Raw genomic sequence first — 14,351 nt, forward strand, 5'->3', positions numbered from 1 at the left:
AGGTTATTCTCTTTTTTTTTTTTTTTTTTTTTTTTTTTTTTTTTTTTTGAGACAGAGTCTTGCTCTGTCACCCAGGCTGCTGGAGTGCAGTGGCACAATCTTGGCTCACTGCATCCTCTGCCTCCTGGGTTCAAGTGATTCTCCTGCCTCAACCTCCTGAGTAGCTGGGATTACAGGCACCCACCACCACATCCAGCTAATTTCTGTATTTGTAGTAGAGACAGGATTTCACCATGTTAGTTGGGCTGGTGTCAAATTCCAGACTTCGTGATCCACCTGCCTTGGCCTCCTAAAGTGCTGGGATTACAGGTGTCAGCCAGCGCACCTGGCTAGTATGGTTTTTCGAAAGACAAAATGGTTTACAAATCATGAATCAAAAGAACAGTAGCTAAATGAAATTAAAATCCATGTTAGTAAAGAAACATCACATGCCAATGTTTCCTACGAAGCAGATGGCAAAATTGATCTTCAAAGGCTCATGTGGAATTGACATTACCTTGCTAAGTTCTCCAGCCCTATTTCAGATTCAAATATTTACACTGTTGGAATCAACCAATTAATTGATAAAGCATCCTAGTCCACCTTCTAACATATTATGAATATTTGAAGGCACCTTCATCTAGACATTGGACAGTTAGTTGAAAATCCTAGATAGTTAAGCAGGTGATATATAATATTTGTGGACATTGAGATGCAGGGAAGGGCCAGACATGCTGGCTCATGCCTGTAATCCCAGCACCTTGAGAGGCTGAGGCAGGTGGTTTACCTGAGGTCAGGAATTTGAGACCAGCCCTATAAATACAAAAATTAGCCAGTAATGGTGGCACATGTAGTCCCAGCTACTGAGGAGGCTGAGGCAGGATAATCACTTGAACACAAGAGGAAAAGGTTGTGGCATTGACCTGAGATCATGCCACTGCACACCAGCCTGGGTGACATAGCAAGACTCTATCTTAAAAAAAAAAAAAAGAAAAGAAAAAGAAAAAGGTCTGGCATGGTGGCTCACACCTGTAATCCCAGCACTTTGGGAGGCTGAGGTTGGTGAATCACCAGGTCAGGAGTTCAAGACCAGCCTGGTCAACATGGTGAAACCCCATCTCTACTAAAAATACAAAAATTAGTTGATGCGGTGGTATGTCCCTGTAGTCCCAGCTCCTCAGGGGGTTGAGGTAGTAGAATCATTTGAACCCAGGTGGTGGAGGTTGCAGTGAGCTGAGACCATACCACTGCACTTCAGCCTGGGCAACAGAGCAAGACTCCATCTTAAAAAAAATTCCCAGGGGGGTGTGACATTCAGAGCTTAGAGCAGGCACATGTTCAGTGTTAACGTTACTCAAGAATCCAGCGACTCCTTGTCACCTCCTGCTGTGCAGCAAATTCTGGTCCCCCTGGAGATGGAGACACAAACTGCCACCTTCAGAAGCTTTAATCCCCAAAAAGTCATCGCACTTCAGATTGTCACATCCTGCCAGATGTTTTCTTCTCCTCCAAGATTTGCTCCCAGCAGTATTGTAAGCTCGGCTGCCTCTCAGGTGGGAGTGTAACTGGGAGAGGTGCATGTTCAAGTCATGCAACACGATTCGAACAATAAAACAGCCACACCACCTGTGGAGGTTTGTTTTGCAGACCCCGACTTAGGCACAGATGAATGAATGCACTCACAACCAGTACAGTGATTTTGAATGGGTGGGGATGTTTGTTAACTACTTTTAGAGAGTGGTTTTAGCAAATTCGGCCATGACTCCTTGCACCTTCTTACACTTATTTGGTATAGATTGAATAATAGAGGCTTTAAGTTAACACACTTTTGGATAATTAACATGGTTGAAAGAGTGGGTTTGAATGATAAAAGCTTTTGGTTTTGGGCCCAGAAAAAAATGCCCTTCACATGTCATTCCCCTCAACCTCCTGCTGAGAAGGCTGTTCAGCACAGGGTTTACATGAGTGAACAGGTGGAACAGAGACAAAGGGATGTGGGTAAAAAGGCCACTGGGGAAGTTTGCTTGTCCCTGTCTTTCACCCCACAACTTAAAATTTTAAGGTAAAGAACTGGTTGCCTTTAGTCCATTCCATTAAAACCTTTTTGCCTTCCAAAAGGTTTGAGACTATACATTTCTAACCTTCCCTAATATTTGCCTCCTATTTTGCCAGCCACCCTGAGTAAATCTCAACTCACTGTGAAAACCACATTTGGAATATTTTAGCTGCTGGCTGTGTGGAAAATCACTTGCATCCCCAGAGTTCAACTGTAAAAAGACAAATATTTATACTGAAGAGCACAGAATTTTGTGACTATAATAAACGATAGTATGAGAGACTCCTGGCAAAATTTGATGCATGAAAATGCTCATACATACATTGCAGACAAATATATGTACACGTTAATGGAAGTGCCAGTCACACTTTGGATCTTGTAATCAGGAGGCCATCATCGCACCCTGTGAACATGAGAATCTGGTTCCAATTCAGCTACTGCTGGCAAACCTTGGGTCATGTGCTTGTTCACAGCCTCTGCTAGCCTCATAACATTTGTCATTTATTTTTATTTTTGAGGTGGAATCTCGCTCCATTGCCCAGGCTGGAGTGCAGTGGAGCGATCTCAGCTCACTGCAACTTCTGCCTCCCAGGTGTTGAAAATTCATACTTTGAATGAAGAGACTCCTCAGACAGGCTTTGTGTGAGAAACGTGGCTGTTTATTCACCTGGGTGCAGGTCAGCTATGGCGGAAAAGGGCGTTAGCAAAGGGCAGTGGGGTGAGAGTTAGTTTTACAGGTTTGGGGCGGGCAGTGGAAAGTCACAGAGTAAGATCAGTTACTGTGGTTGGGTAGGGGCAAGGAGTGTACATGACCACAAGGTCAGTTACAGTGGCGGCTGGGGGTGAGGCAGAAGAGAAGATAAGATGACAGGATGGGTGAGAGGCATTCATATTATCTTAAGAACAGTTGAGATGGCAGGTTTGGCTGAGGGTCTTGTCTGGGGAAGCTCCACTGGGTTCTAAGAGACAATGGTGAATGCAAGTGGTGGGTTGGGAGACAATCAGCCCAGGCAGGCAGGACTTCAGGGTGGCATATGGAGACCTGACATACCTGTCTTTTTATATATACAGAGAAAGAATTAGAGAAGAGGGAGTGAGCACAGATTTCTGGGGGTGAGTGTGAATTTTATTAAGGTTACTTCCTGTCGGACAGGGTACTGTGGGGGCACCTAATATATGTATATATATATATATATATATATATATATATATATATATATATATATATTGAGTGAGGAAGACAGGGTGGAAATCAGAACAGGACACATGTGCTAATAAGGAAGGTCTGGACTATAGTTTCTGCCTTACAAATGCTTAAGCTAAAGCGGTACTTAGAGGCACTGCGTGGTACTGTGGGTCATCCAGAGCAGCATCTGCCGACTTGTGATGGCCTGGATGTGGTTTTGTATGAATTGGGAGACCAAACAGAAGATATAGGGTCAGAACAGGAGAAGAAGAAAGATGAGTTTAAAGGAGTAAGGATTGGGAGGAGCTGTGACTCCAGTTAGACAGCATCTAGCTCATCCAGCCAGATCCAGAATAACCATTTGCCTGATTCATGTGCTTTTGGGTTCTCTTAATTTATTGATGGCATTATATATGAGGCCAGGCTGCTTTATATAAAGACAACATTTTTTTTTTTTTTTTTTCTGGAGCTTTGGACCCGAAAGACAAGGGAACCAGCAAGGGCTGCTGCCATTACAGGGCTTGATGGGGTAACTGTGTAGAGGGAGAGCTTTTGTTTTTATGGTGTGTGAGGAAGCATGCAGTATCTATAAGCAACCACTCACTTTCATTAACAAGATTGTTTTTGAGCAGAGAATGGGAGCCAGATGAAGAGTGAAATGTCAGCTCTAACTGCCTGGAGGAAATGTGTAAACCGGCAACTTAAAGAAAAGCAGGGCATGTAAAAGTAAATGAGTGCAGTGAATTTGGGCAGAGTTAGGAATAACAGAAACAGACTTTTTCAGGTGTGGTATAAGCAGTAGGGGCGACTGCTTAAAGCTGGAGAAGGCGAGGGGTTGAAGGTAAGTGTTTGAGGTGTAAAGACAAAACTTTGGAGATGGTGAGAGCTAAAGGGTAAGTGGGGTGGAGCCTGTGATTTTGATGGATACTAAGAGTATCAGTGCATCAGCTGCTGCTGCCAAGTTGTCATGAGGGCCTGCCCAAGGCTGTGAGGTTACATTGTTTGGATAAAAAGGCTGCAAGCCATGGGCCTGGCTCCTATATGAGAATCCTGACTGCACAGCCCTGGACTTTAGAAGCATAGAATGAAAAAGTGTTGAGACAGGTTAAAAAAGGTCTCAACACTTTTTCATTCTATGCTCTAACCTTTCCAGCTAGAGCTAGGAAAGGAGCTGTTTTTTTAAGGAGCAGAAGGAGGAGTGAGGAAAGGATTTAGAATTAACAGAGTTGGATAAGTTTTCTTTAGTGAGTTTATACAATGCCTTAGTTAGAATAGCAAAACCTGGTTTCCTGAGGTGAAGTAGCAACCATACCTAGGCAGGAGATAAGCTGTTGTTTGGTGGAGGGGTTGGGGTTTGGGAAATTTACTGGATGTGGTTGACAGGGGGAGCACATGTATTCTGGCGAAGGATTATAACAGATGGGAAGAAATTTGGGCTTCAGAATGGAATTTCCCTTTGAGTATAGATGACGAAGAAGCAGGAGGGTGAATTAAAAGGCCATGTTTCAATAGACAGGTGATAACAAGCTTTACTTTTAAAGGCAGTTGTGGGATGGGGTACGGGGCTGGGAAGGGTAAGGGTGGTTAGGTTCTAAGGGGTTGAGGAGGGGTGAGTGACTTGTAGCAACGGATTGGAAGGTGGTGTTTTACACCCTAGGCTTAAGTTTGGGGGCTGTAAGGAGAGCTATTGAGGGAGGTATGGTTTGGGGATGAGGGCGGCAATGAGGCGTGGCTGTAGCCCAGGAACAGTCAAGGAGACAGACAATTTCCCTAGGATATCCCAGCTTAACAGGGGAACTGGGCAGGTAGGGATGATCAGGAAAGAACGTGGAAGGGAGTGCTGGACTGATTGACACCAGACGAGGGCAGTTTTGAGAGGCCTGGAGGCCTGGCCGTGAATTCCCACAACAGCATGACGGCCAAGGACACAGGTCCTTGAAAAGAAGTCAGCATCGGGTGGGTGCCTCCGTGCTGATTCAGAAGGGGATGGACTTGCTCTCCACATAAGAGTTACCTGAAGTTTGGCATCTGTGATGGTCCAGGGGGCTTCAAAGGTGCTCGGGCAGAGTTAGTCTTTAGCTACCAAGCTGAGGGTTGGAACTTCAGGAGCTCTGCGAGCAGCAACCTGATTCCGACAGTTGACTTTCTGTGGTGGCCCCTTCACAAATGGGGCAGGGCTCAGGAAGAGTCCTTGGCTGTGGGCATTCCTTGGCCCAGTGGCCAGGTTTCAGCCAGTGGCATTGCTGTGGTTTGTCTTACAGAGGAGGCAGCATCTACAGTTCTGAGATGTGCAGCCAGGCAGATTTCTCCCCATTATTGAACACCTTGAAAGTAAGGTTGCCTAATTCCCTTGGTGGGGTTTGAGGGCCAGATTTTAATTTTTGTACCTTTTTGTAATGTTGGGGTTGACTGGGTGATAAAATGCATATTAAGCATTTTTAGGGGTGAAAGTCTAAGTAAGGGTGATATTTAAGTCACTCCAGGTGAGATTATAGGACTGGGTGAAGTATTCAAGGTTCTGATGAAAAGGAGTCTATCCAGTGACCGATGTGGAAAACGTTGGATAAAGGGAAGGAACATCACCCTAACTGCACCTTTGGCTCCAGCCACTTCTGGAAGCGGGATTGTCAGGCAGGGGTGTAGGAGGCAGCTGCAAGACTAACTGTAAGCCGGGCCATGTACAAGGTGTGGAGGTGACAGGAGGGGCATGAAGAGGCAAGTTGTGGGCATAGGAAGAGGAGGAAGGCTGTGGGGTGGGGTTAGGTCCTGGATTAGGGCCTGGTTCACAGGCAGGAAGAAGAAAGGTCAGAAGGTTGATGGACAGGGAGATTCTGGCTAACCCGCAGAGGAAGGAGGGGCAGACAGAAGCAAAGAGAAGGAGTAGAGATTAGGGAGGGATTGGTGTGTAAAAAAAATGCCTGGACGTAGGGAATTTCAGAACATTTGCCCATGTTGTGACAAAAATTGTCTTAATTTCATAAAATAGAGGTGAAAGGTGCCAATTTTTGGCCAATTGGGGCCATGGTTTAACTTACATTGTGACCATGCAGTGGCCCAGTAAAGAGAACACAATGTTTAGAGACGTTTGGGTTTTAGGTTAGGGAACAGTTGGAGAGGTTTGAGGTTCTTTAGAACACAGGCCAGCGGAGAGGGCGGAGGGATAGAGGATGGACAATTGCCAATGGTTCTGGAAAGACAGCAGAGACAAGAACAGGCACACAACCCAGCCGCTCAACAGGCATCTCTCGGTGAGCCTGGGTTGAACCTCATCATTGGTGAGTGGTCAAAGAGAACATCCTGTATGACCTGCCACCAATATCAGCCCTAAGCCTGGTGGGCGAGTGACTAGAGTGAATGTCTCCATGATAGCCGAACCCTTGGAGAACCTAGGCCTCCAGATCCATGACCTATATAGGGTTTCTCGGGTCCCGAACCTCAAGAGAAAACCTAGTTTACCTGATTTTCCTTGTGTTTGTGGTGAAAAAATGATGAAACCAAAAGGGGGAGGAAGTGGAAAGGAAAAGATAAAAGAATGAGAAAGCAAAAAAGTGAGACTGCTTACAAAACAGTCGGTGGTGTGTGTGTGGGCCGGTCTGATGACCCGGGTCGGTAGGTTGATCTCCTCATGGAGGGAGCACAAGAGCAGAAACAGGGGTTTGGTCTACTGAAGGAATTCCCCCATCCCGGGTTTTGGTACCAAAATGTTTAAAATTCGTGCTTTGAATGAAGATAACCACCCGGACAGGCTTTGTGTGGGAAACGTGGCTGCTTATTCACTTAGGTGCAGGTCGGCTAAGGCCAAAAAGGGCATTAGCAAAGGGTAGTGGGATAGGAGTTGGTTTTATAGGTTTGGGGTGGGCAGTGGAAAATTACAGAGTAAGATCAGTTACAGTGGTGGGTAGGGGCAAGGAGTATACATGACCACAAGTTCAGTTACAGTGGTGGCTGGGGTGAGGCAGAAGAGCAGTTAAGGTGACAGGATGGGTGAGGGGTATTCACATTCATAAGAAGAGTTGAGATGGCAGGCTTGTGTGAGGGGCTTTTCCAGGCCAGCTCTGCTGGGTGCTCAGGGACAATGGTGAACGTGGGGGTTGGGGGCCAGTGGGAGATGATCAGGAGCAAGCAAGACTTCAAGTTTTCAGGTTCCAGGTTTACATATGGAGACCTGACACCAGGTTCAAGCAATTTCCTGCCTCAGTCTCACGAATAGCTGGGATTATAGGTACTCACCACCACGCCTGGCTAATTTTTGTACTTTTAGTAGAGACGGGGTTTCTCCGTCTTTGTCAGGCTGGTCTTGAACTCCTGACCTCGTGATCCACTGCCTCGGTCTCCCAAAGTGCTAGGATTACAGGTGTGAGCCACCGTGTCTGACCACCTCATAGTCTTTATCTGAAATACAGGGGCAGAGGTATTCTTCCCAGGGCCATCCACGGTCCAGTCAGACGAGTTATCAGGTCTCTTAGCAGAGTGACTTGGACAAAGGAGAGGCTCCACAACTGTCCTCTTTCCACCGTTGCTCAGAGTGATTATGAGTGAGACTGGAAAGTAGCCCAGGTGCGAGAGTGGCCATGTGCAGGGAGGAGGTGACCCCGTGGGGAAGGAGACTCAAGCATCTTAGGTCACCTCCCCCTTGACTTCTACACTGTATTTCAATAGAAGTAAAGGCTGGTCGACCAGGTACCACCTTATAGATCGCAGGCATGGTGTGGGGTAATCTTTCTGGAAGACATTTTAACTGACATGAGTTCAAGACCCCACCTCACACCTACTTCATGGACCAAGACCCTTTCTCATGTATTTTCTAGAACTGTAAATCCAAGACCCTTTCACATGTCATATCTGGAGTTGTAAGCCTGTGTAAAGCTGGGCTTCTGATTGTTAGAGGAGCTTGGCCCTTAGGTAGTTATGCAGCCTTGCACCAGATCACCCTCTGCATGTGCTCGGGGGTACTGCAGGGCCCTCGCACTCACAGCGCTGGCAGAGGACGCGCGCCCTCTAGTGGTGGCGGAGGACACTGCAGGATGCTCGCACTCACAGCGCTGGCAGAGGATGCGCGCCCACTGGTGACCGACCCTCTGCACCATTTGAAGTCGGGGCGCAGGGCGTTCAGCGCCATCGTTCTGGAAATGCAAACTGACATGGAGCCCACTAGCTCGTGTGTTTCCAAAAAGGAAGAAGGGACAATTAATTGAAAACCATAGGAATGTAGAAAAAGCTGAATCTGGGCATGGTGCAGGGCTCATGAGTGTAATCCCAGCACTCTGGAAGGCCAAGATTGGAGGATCACTTGAGATCAGGAGTTCAATGCCAGTCTGGTAAGATATCGAGATCCTCATGTCTACAAAAAATATAAAAATTAGCTGGCATGGTGGCTCATGCCTGTGGTCCCAGCTACCCAGGAGGCTGAGGTTGGAGGATTGCTTGAGCCCAGGAGTTTGAGGCCACAGTGAGCCAGCCATGATCACACCACTGCACTCAAGCCTGGGAGACAGAGTGAGACTCACTATCTCTCTCTTTCTCTCTCTCTCTTTCTCTCTCTCTCTTTCTCTCTCTATTCTCTCTCTCTCTCTCTCTCTCTCTCTCTCTCTCTCTCTCTCTCTCTATCACACACACACACACACACACACACACACACAGACACACATACAGTTTAAATCTGTTGAATTATATCTTTTGGTTATAAAATATTTATGGTTGCAGGAACAAGTTAATAACTAAGTAAAGACCCAAAACTTATAAAAATATACCAGTACTTTAAGGAAAAAGCATTCTTAATTTAAAAATAAGTTTTAAAGATAATAGTACACTCATAAATTATTGTTAAAATCAATAATAACAAAGAAAAGTAGCAATACTAATAGCCTGACACAAACTGATTACAATTCTTCATAAGATACAACACTATTCTTAATAACCTATATAAACAAATATTAAGTAATTCTGTTTGTATGTTAATGTGCAGGGATTGCAGGTGTGATTACTTAATGTTTACATTAATGTAAACTTTAATTCTGTTTGTATGTTAATGTGCAGGGATTGCAGGTGTGATTACTTAATGTTTACATTAAAGTTTACATTAATGTAAACATTAAGTAATCACACCTGCAATCCCAGTACTTTGGGAGGCCAAGGAGGGAGGTAAACTGAGGCCAGGAGTTGGACACCAGCATGGCCAACGTGGTGAAACCCAGTCTCTACTGTAAATAAAAAAAAAAAAAAATAGCTTTGCACAGTGGCAGTATCATAGCCAAAGAGATTTATCTGAAATGAGATTATTGCTAATTGAAAACTTTTCCCAGTACCCTGCCATGATGACTGGAAATACAGTCAGCATTGGCAATTTTTGGAAATCTCTATAGAGATAGAATTTTTAAAAAGTAAATAAAAAAAAATAAAAACGGAAAAGAAATACAAAAAAAAAAAAAAAAAGATTAGCTGGACATGGTGGTGCACACCTGCAATCCCACCTACTTGGAAGGTTGAGGCAGGAGAATCCTTAAACCCAGGAAGCAGGGTTTTAGTGAGCTGAGATCTTGTCATTGCAACAAGAGTAAAACTCCATCTCAATTTTTTTTTCTTTTTTCTTTATAACAGGTGCGTTCCTCCTCTTGCTTTCTGAGGACTCCTTGGTCTGTCACTTAGTAGTGGCTAATAAACTATTTTAACATCATTACGCTGTGTGACTTGCCATAAATTCCATTTTGTGTGAGATACAAAATCCTGTTGTTATGGCCAGGGACTAGACCCCTCTTCCCCTCTTCTGGAGACAAAATTATACTAATTATTTACTTTTCTTTTCTTTCTTTCTTTTTTTTTTTTTTTTTTTTTTTTTTTTGAGACAGAGTCTTGCTCTGTTGCCCAGGCTGTAGTGAAATGGCATGATCTCAGCTCACTGCAACCTGTGCCTCCCAGGTTCAAGAGATTCTCCTGCCTCAGCTTTCCGAGTAGCTGGGATTACAAGCACCTGCCACCATGCCAGACTAATTTTTGAATTTCTAATACAGACAGAGTTTTCCAATGTTGGCCAGACCAGTCTCAAACTCCTGACCTCAGGTGATCCACACATCTCAGCTGCCTCAAGTACTGGGGTTACAGGCGTGAGCTACCTTGTCTGGCCAGCTTGTATTCTTGGTGATCGCTTGGAGGATGGAGGAGGAGGGGCGTCATGCAGATATCACTCTTGGATTACCACCTGGGATATTAGGTGCAAGGCTCTATTATTGGTTCGAACCCTGAAAGCGCCAGCAAACAGCTTGAGTTTGTGTGGAGCAACATGCTGTTTTCATGAGTGCCTGGGTGCAGACGGGTTGAGGCCTAAGATGGTGTCAGCCCCAAGTGAAGGTGAGGCTGGGATTTTCTAGTCTCCTGTAAATGGGACGTGTTCCAGTTTGATGTAGCTGCTCCGTGGAACCTAGACGGCCTCTCTCCTGATCTTCAGGGGGTCCTTGTCTTCCGGCCTGCCCTTTTCTGTCTTCTGATCTCTTGCTGACCCTCACTGCTGGTGCATGTGGTCTTGTACCTTGGGACCAAGCCTGAGGAGGGAAGAGTTACCTCCAAGTTGTCAGGCTCCGGGGAGAATCTTTCATTACGGAGAGTAGGCTGACTGATTCTTTTTTGCTAGTCACAACTTGGTTTTGAAGGTGCAGTGGGGTGCCTCAAGCTGAAAGCCTGACTCCTTGTATGGGCCAAACTCCACGTGGCTGTTGCTGTGACTGCCAGGCCACTTTGAGGCTGAGAGACAGTTTTATCAGGACTTTGTCCTGCACATGTTTATGGTGCCTTCTCTGTGTTGGTAGATCTGGGGGTCCACCAGATAGGATTCTGTGAAGAGATCTCAAAGGTCATTAGTCCACTGTGTTTATCACATCACTTCCACAATCAAAGATGAATAAAATATAGAGGCATATTTATTTATAAGGTTGATGGTGCCCCAGTGCTAGGCAGTGTTTTAGTTCCTTGAGACATGAATGAGTTGAGACAATTCTTTGCCTTAGAGTTTTGCATCGGTAAGTCCTGCTATCAAGAGCTATGTGTGTTAAAATGTCAAGTATCAAGTACCCCTGAACATCCCAGTTCTTCTCCACCAATCTTCCAATTCTAGGACAGATGCAGAGGCCCTCAGAGTGACTTGAGAAGGAAAGTAGTCACTGTGCTCTGTGGATGGCTTATGTCGGAGCATGCATTGTAAATCCTCTCCCAAAAACGTTGGAAACAAATAGTGTTTCAGCTTGAGTTTCTTGTAAATGGCTTGCAGTCTTATAAACCAGAGCATGTATACCACAGGGCAACATGAGGGTCCCTCTACCACCCTTTCTCCCAGCGGCCTAAGTGGGCATCTACACAGAATAATGTGTGTAGCCTCACTGTGTTAAAGTCCAGTGATTTGTGCTTGGAGTGTCATCAGGGAAAGGTCGCTGATTTGGAAGGTTGCTGAGCTGCTGTGGAGGGAAGGAGGGGCCGTGTGATACTGCTGGGTCTGTATCTCGCTCTGTGAAAGGAGGCATGAGATAGCCTTGGTCTTATGAAGACCTTGGGTGTTCCAGCTCACTTCAGCCCTGAGTAGCTTGATGCAGGTGCTGGGCCCTGGTTCTGAAGGTGAGAATATAGTGAGGGCTTCCACTGCATGGCTGGCAAAATGGGCATGCATGCAGGTGCCTATTTGGGGACTGCTATGGAGTCCTTTGCCAGATGCAGTGGTGCACAGCTGGAAGCCAAGGATCCCTGATTCTGCTGGAGAATCTGGGCAGATGTAATGGGTTAAGGTTAGTGGTAGGGTTAGAGGTTAAGTTTAGGGTTGGTGTTGCAGTTTGGGGGTTGGGGTCAAGGTTCAAGGGTCAAGGGTCAGGGTTAAAGAGTAGGATGAGGGATTGGGGTAGGGGTGGAGGTAGGGTCACGGGGTTAGTGTTTAGGGTTAGAGGTTAAGGCAGTGGGGGTGAGGGTAATAAGTAGATTACTAAAAGTAATTCTGCTTCACTTCAATAACAACCTTCTCCAACTCATTTTGTCTCCATAAACTTATTTTTCCAAGAAGAATCCCAGGCTTCTTAAAGCAGCCAGTGACTTTTCACACCTTAAATCTGTGAACTTCTGTCTTCTTTTGCTGTATGCATAGTTCAAGAATACAAGGCGAGGCAAAGCCAGATGCCTTCCTGAAGGGACACGAGAAATTTCTCTCTTTCTCTCTCTGGACCAAAATGAATTCTTGGGACCATCAGTGCTAACCTTCAAAAGCCAACCCCGTTTGAGAGATCTCCTTTAAAATTAACGCAGACCCATATGTTTATATTTATATGATATTAATTTTGCATTTATATTAATATAAATGTTTACATATGTGTATGCCACATGGGCCTCTGGCTTATTGCCCAGTTAATTGTCACCTCAGGCTAAACTTTGGTTTCTGTCTCTAATTTTTGTCAGAAAGAATATAACTGATCTCAAAACATCTGCTTTTATTTTAGGAACTCATGCTGCCGTCTCCATTCCTCCCTCTTTTCCTGTAGTCTGTGTGGAAGTTCTTTAATGTGAACACTTTGACCACCTAGGGATTTTTATTTTTCTGTGATATGGTTGGCACTCCTTTGACTCCCTGTATCACCCTAGAGTTCTTTTCATGTTAGGATCCCAAGAAAAAAGAAAGTAGGTGAGCAATTAAACCTTCTGAGTCCCATTTTGTTAAGCAACATTGAAGAACATCGTATGTAGTAATCCAGCAGATGAACCGCATGGCTGCTGAGCACAAATGCTGGCTTGCTGCTGTGAGCTCAGATTCCCTCACCATTAGTCTTTTCTTTTTCTAGAGGGAATTATAAGGGCCACTTATTAACCTGTAAGTCATAGAGAGTTAAAAGTGTTTCCCCAAAACACTGAGGACAGAATGAAAGGTAAGAAGTGTTAGCCACAGCTCAGAAGTGCAGAAAAGTCTCTCAATGTGGGTTGTTGGAGAAATGCAGGTCTTTTTTTCTTTTGGAAGTCTCCATAGAATGGGGGCAAGGACTCTGCCCATTCTAGGATGAATAATTGGTATATTAGACACCCTCAAATATTTATACCAAGGCTTCATTTAGGGTTCTTAATGAGTTTGTTCAGCCATCACAGTCTCAAATGCTAAGTAGGACTTGGAATCTCTCCACAGTCCAAATTAGCACTGTCTTTTAACATTGAGTCTCTCATTATTCTCACTTGACATACTTTATGTATCCCACACGCATGCTAATAACACATCGTGCTCACTGTTACCTTTGCATTAAGACTTGAATTTTACTTAGCCCGGAGGAGTGCACTTCACATGTCCAGACCCAGTTCTGACTCATTCTTCAACCCTACATTAGTCAGTGGGTCTAGATTAAACCACGGAGACAAACAACCTCCAAGTTTCAGTGGCTCAAAAATCTTCTTCCTCATTTATTTGCATCTCATCATGTGTGAGTGGTCGCTCTGTGCTGTGTCGCCTTAACACAGGAATCAAGGCTAAAGGAAGTACCATCAATAAGGTCCCCGTTGCTATAGAAAAGACAAAAGATGTTGGATAGAACTCTTTCTTGGAGATTTCTCCTGAAAAAGGTCACATATTATCTCTTATCACCTGCAATGGCAAACACACACACACACACACACACACACACACACACACACACACACACAAATGTCATGTGGCCATGCAAAAATTTAAGCAGGTGGGATGGAACACTCAGAATGCTTTCATAAAAAATGAACTGAAAATATGTGGAGAACAGCGTCAATTACTATCGTGAATGCCAACATGCATTCCTGACAACCCAGTGCTGCTGTCCTTCACACTTCTTCTGTCTTGCAAAGTATTAGAACTTCTTATCTGAAGCCATACCACTCAGAGGGACTGCAGAATACATGACATCTCCTTTAGGATGTCCTTAGAGAATTCAAGGAAAAGAAGTTAAATAATCAAAAATTGTTTTTGGGTACAGCTGTTTAGCAGTAGAAGGCAAGATTAGAGATAGATTGTAGTGATAATAATAGGGTATGAGAATTGTGGTCTGGATCAGGGTCAGGGCTGGAAGTATGGTTAAGGTGGGATCATGGTCAGGGTCAAGATAAAAGTCAAGGTCAAAGTCAGGGTCAGAATTATAGACCAGGGTATGGATCAGG

At 44.9% G+C, this 14,351-nt stretch overlaps 1 non-coding gene across 1 annotated transcript; it reads left to right on the plus strand.

The window, feature by feature from the left end:
• Positions 1-9,445: 9,445 nt before the first annotated feature.
• On the plus strand, positions 9,446-9,586 carry LOC141583092 (U4 spliceosomal RNA). Its single transcript, XR_012515845.1, has one exon. It is a non-coding gene; the product is annotated as a U4 spliceosomal RNA (small nuclear RNA).
• The last annotated feature ends 4,765 nt before the right edge of the window (positions 9,587-14,351 follow it).

This window comes from Saimiri boliviensis, chromosome Y (assembly GCF_048565385.1).
Source record: "Saimiri boliviensis isolate mSaiBol1 chromosome Y, mSaiBol1.pri, whole genome shotgun sequence".
NCBI classification, from domain to species: Eukaryota; Metazoa; Chordata; class Mammalia; order Primates; family Cebidae; genus Saimiri; species Saimiri boliviensis.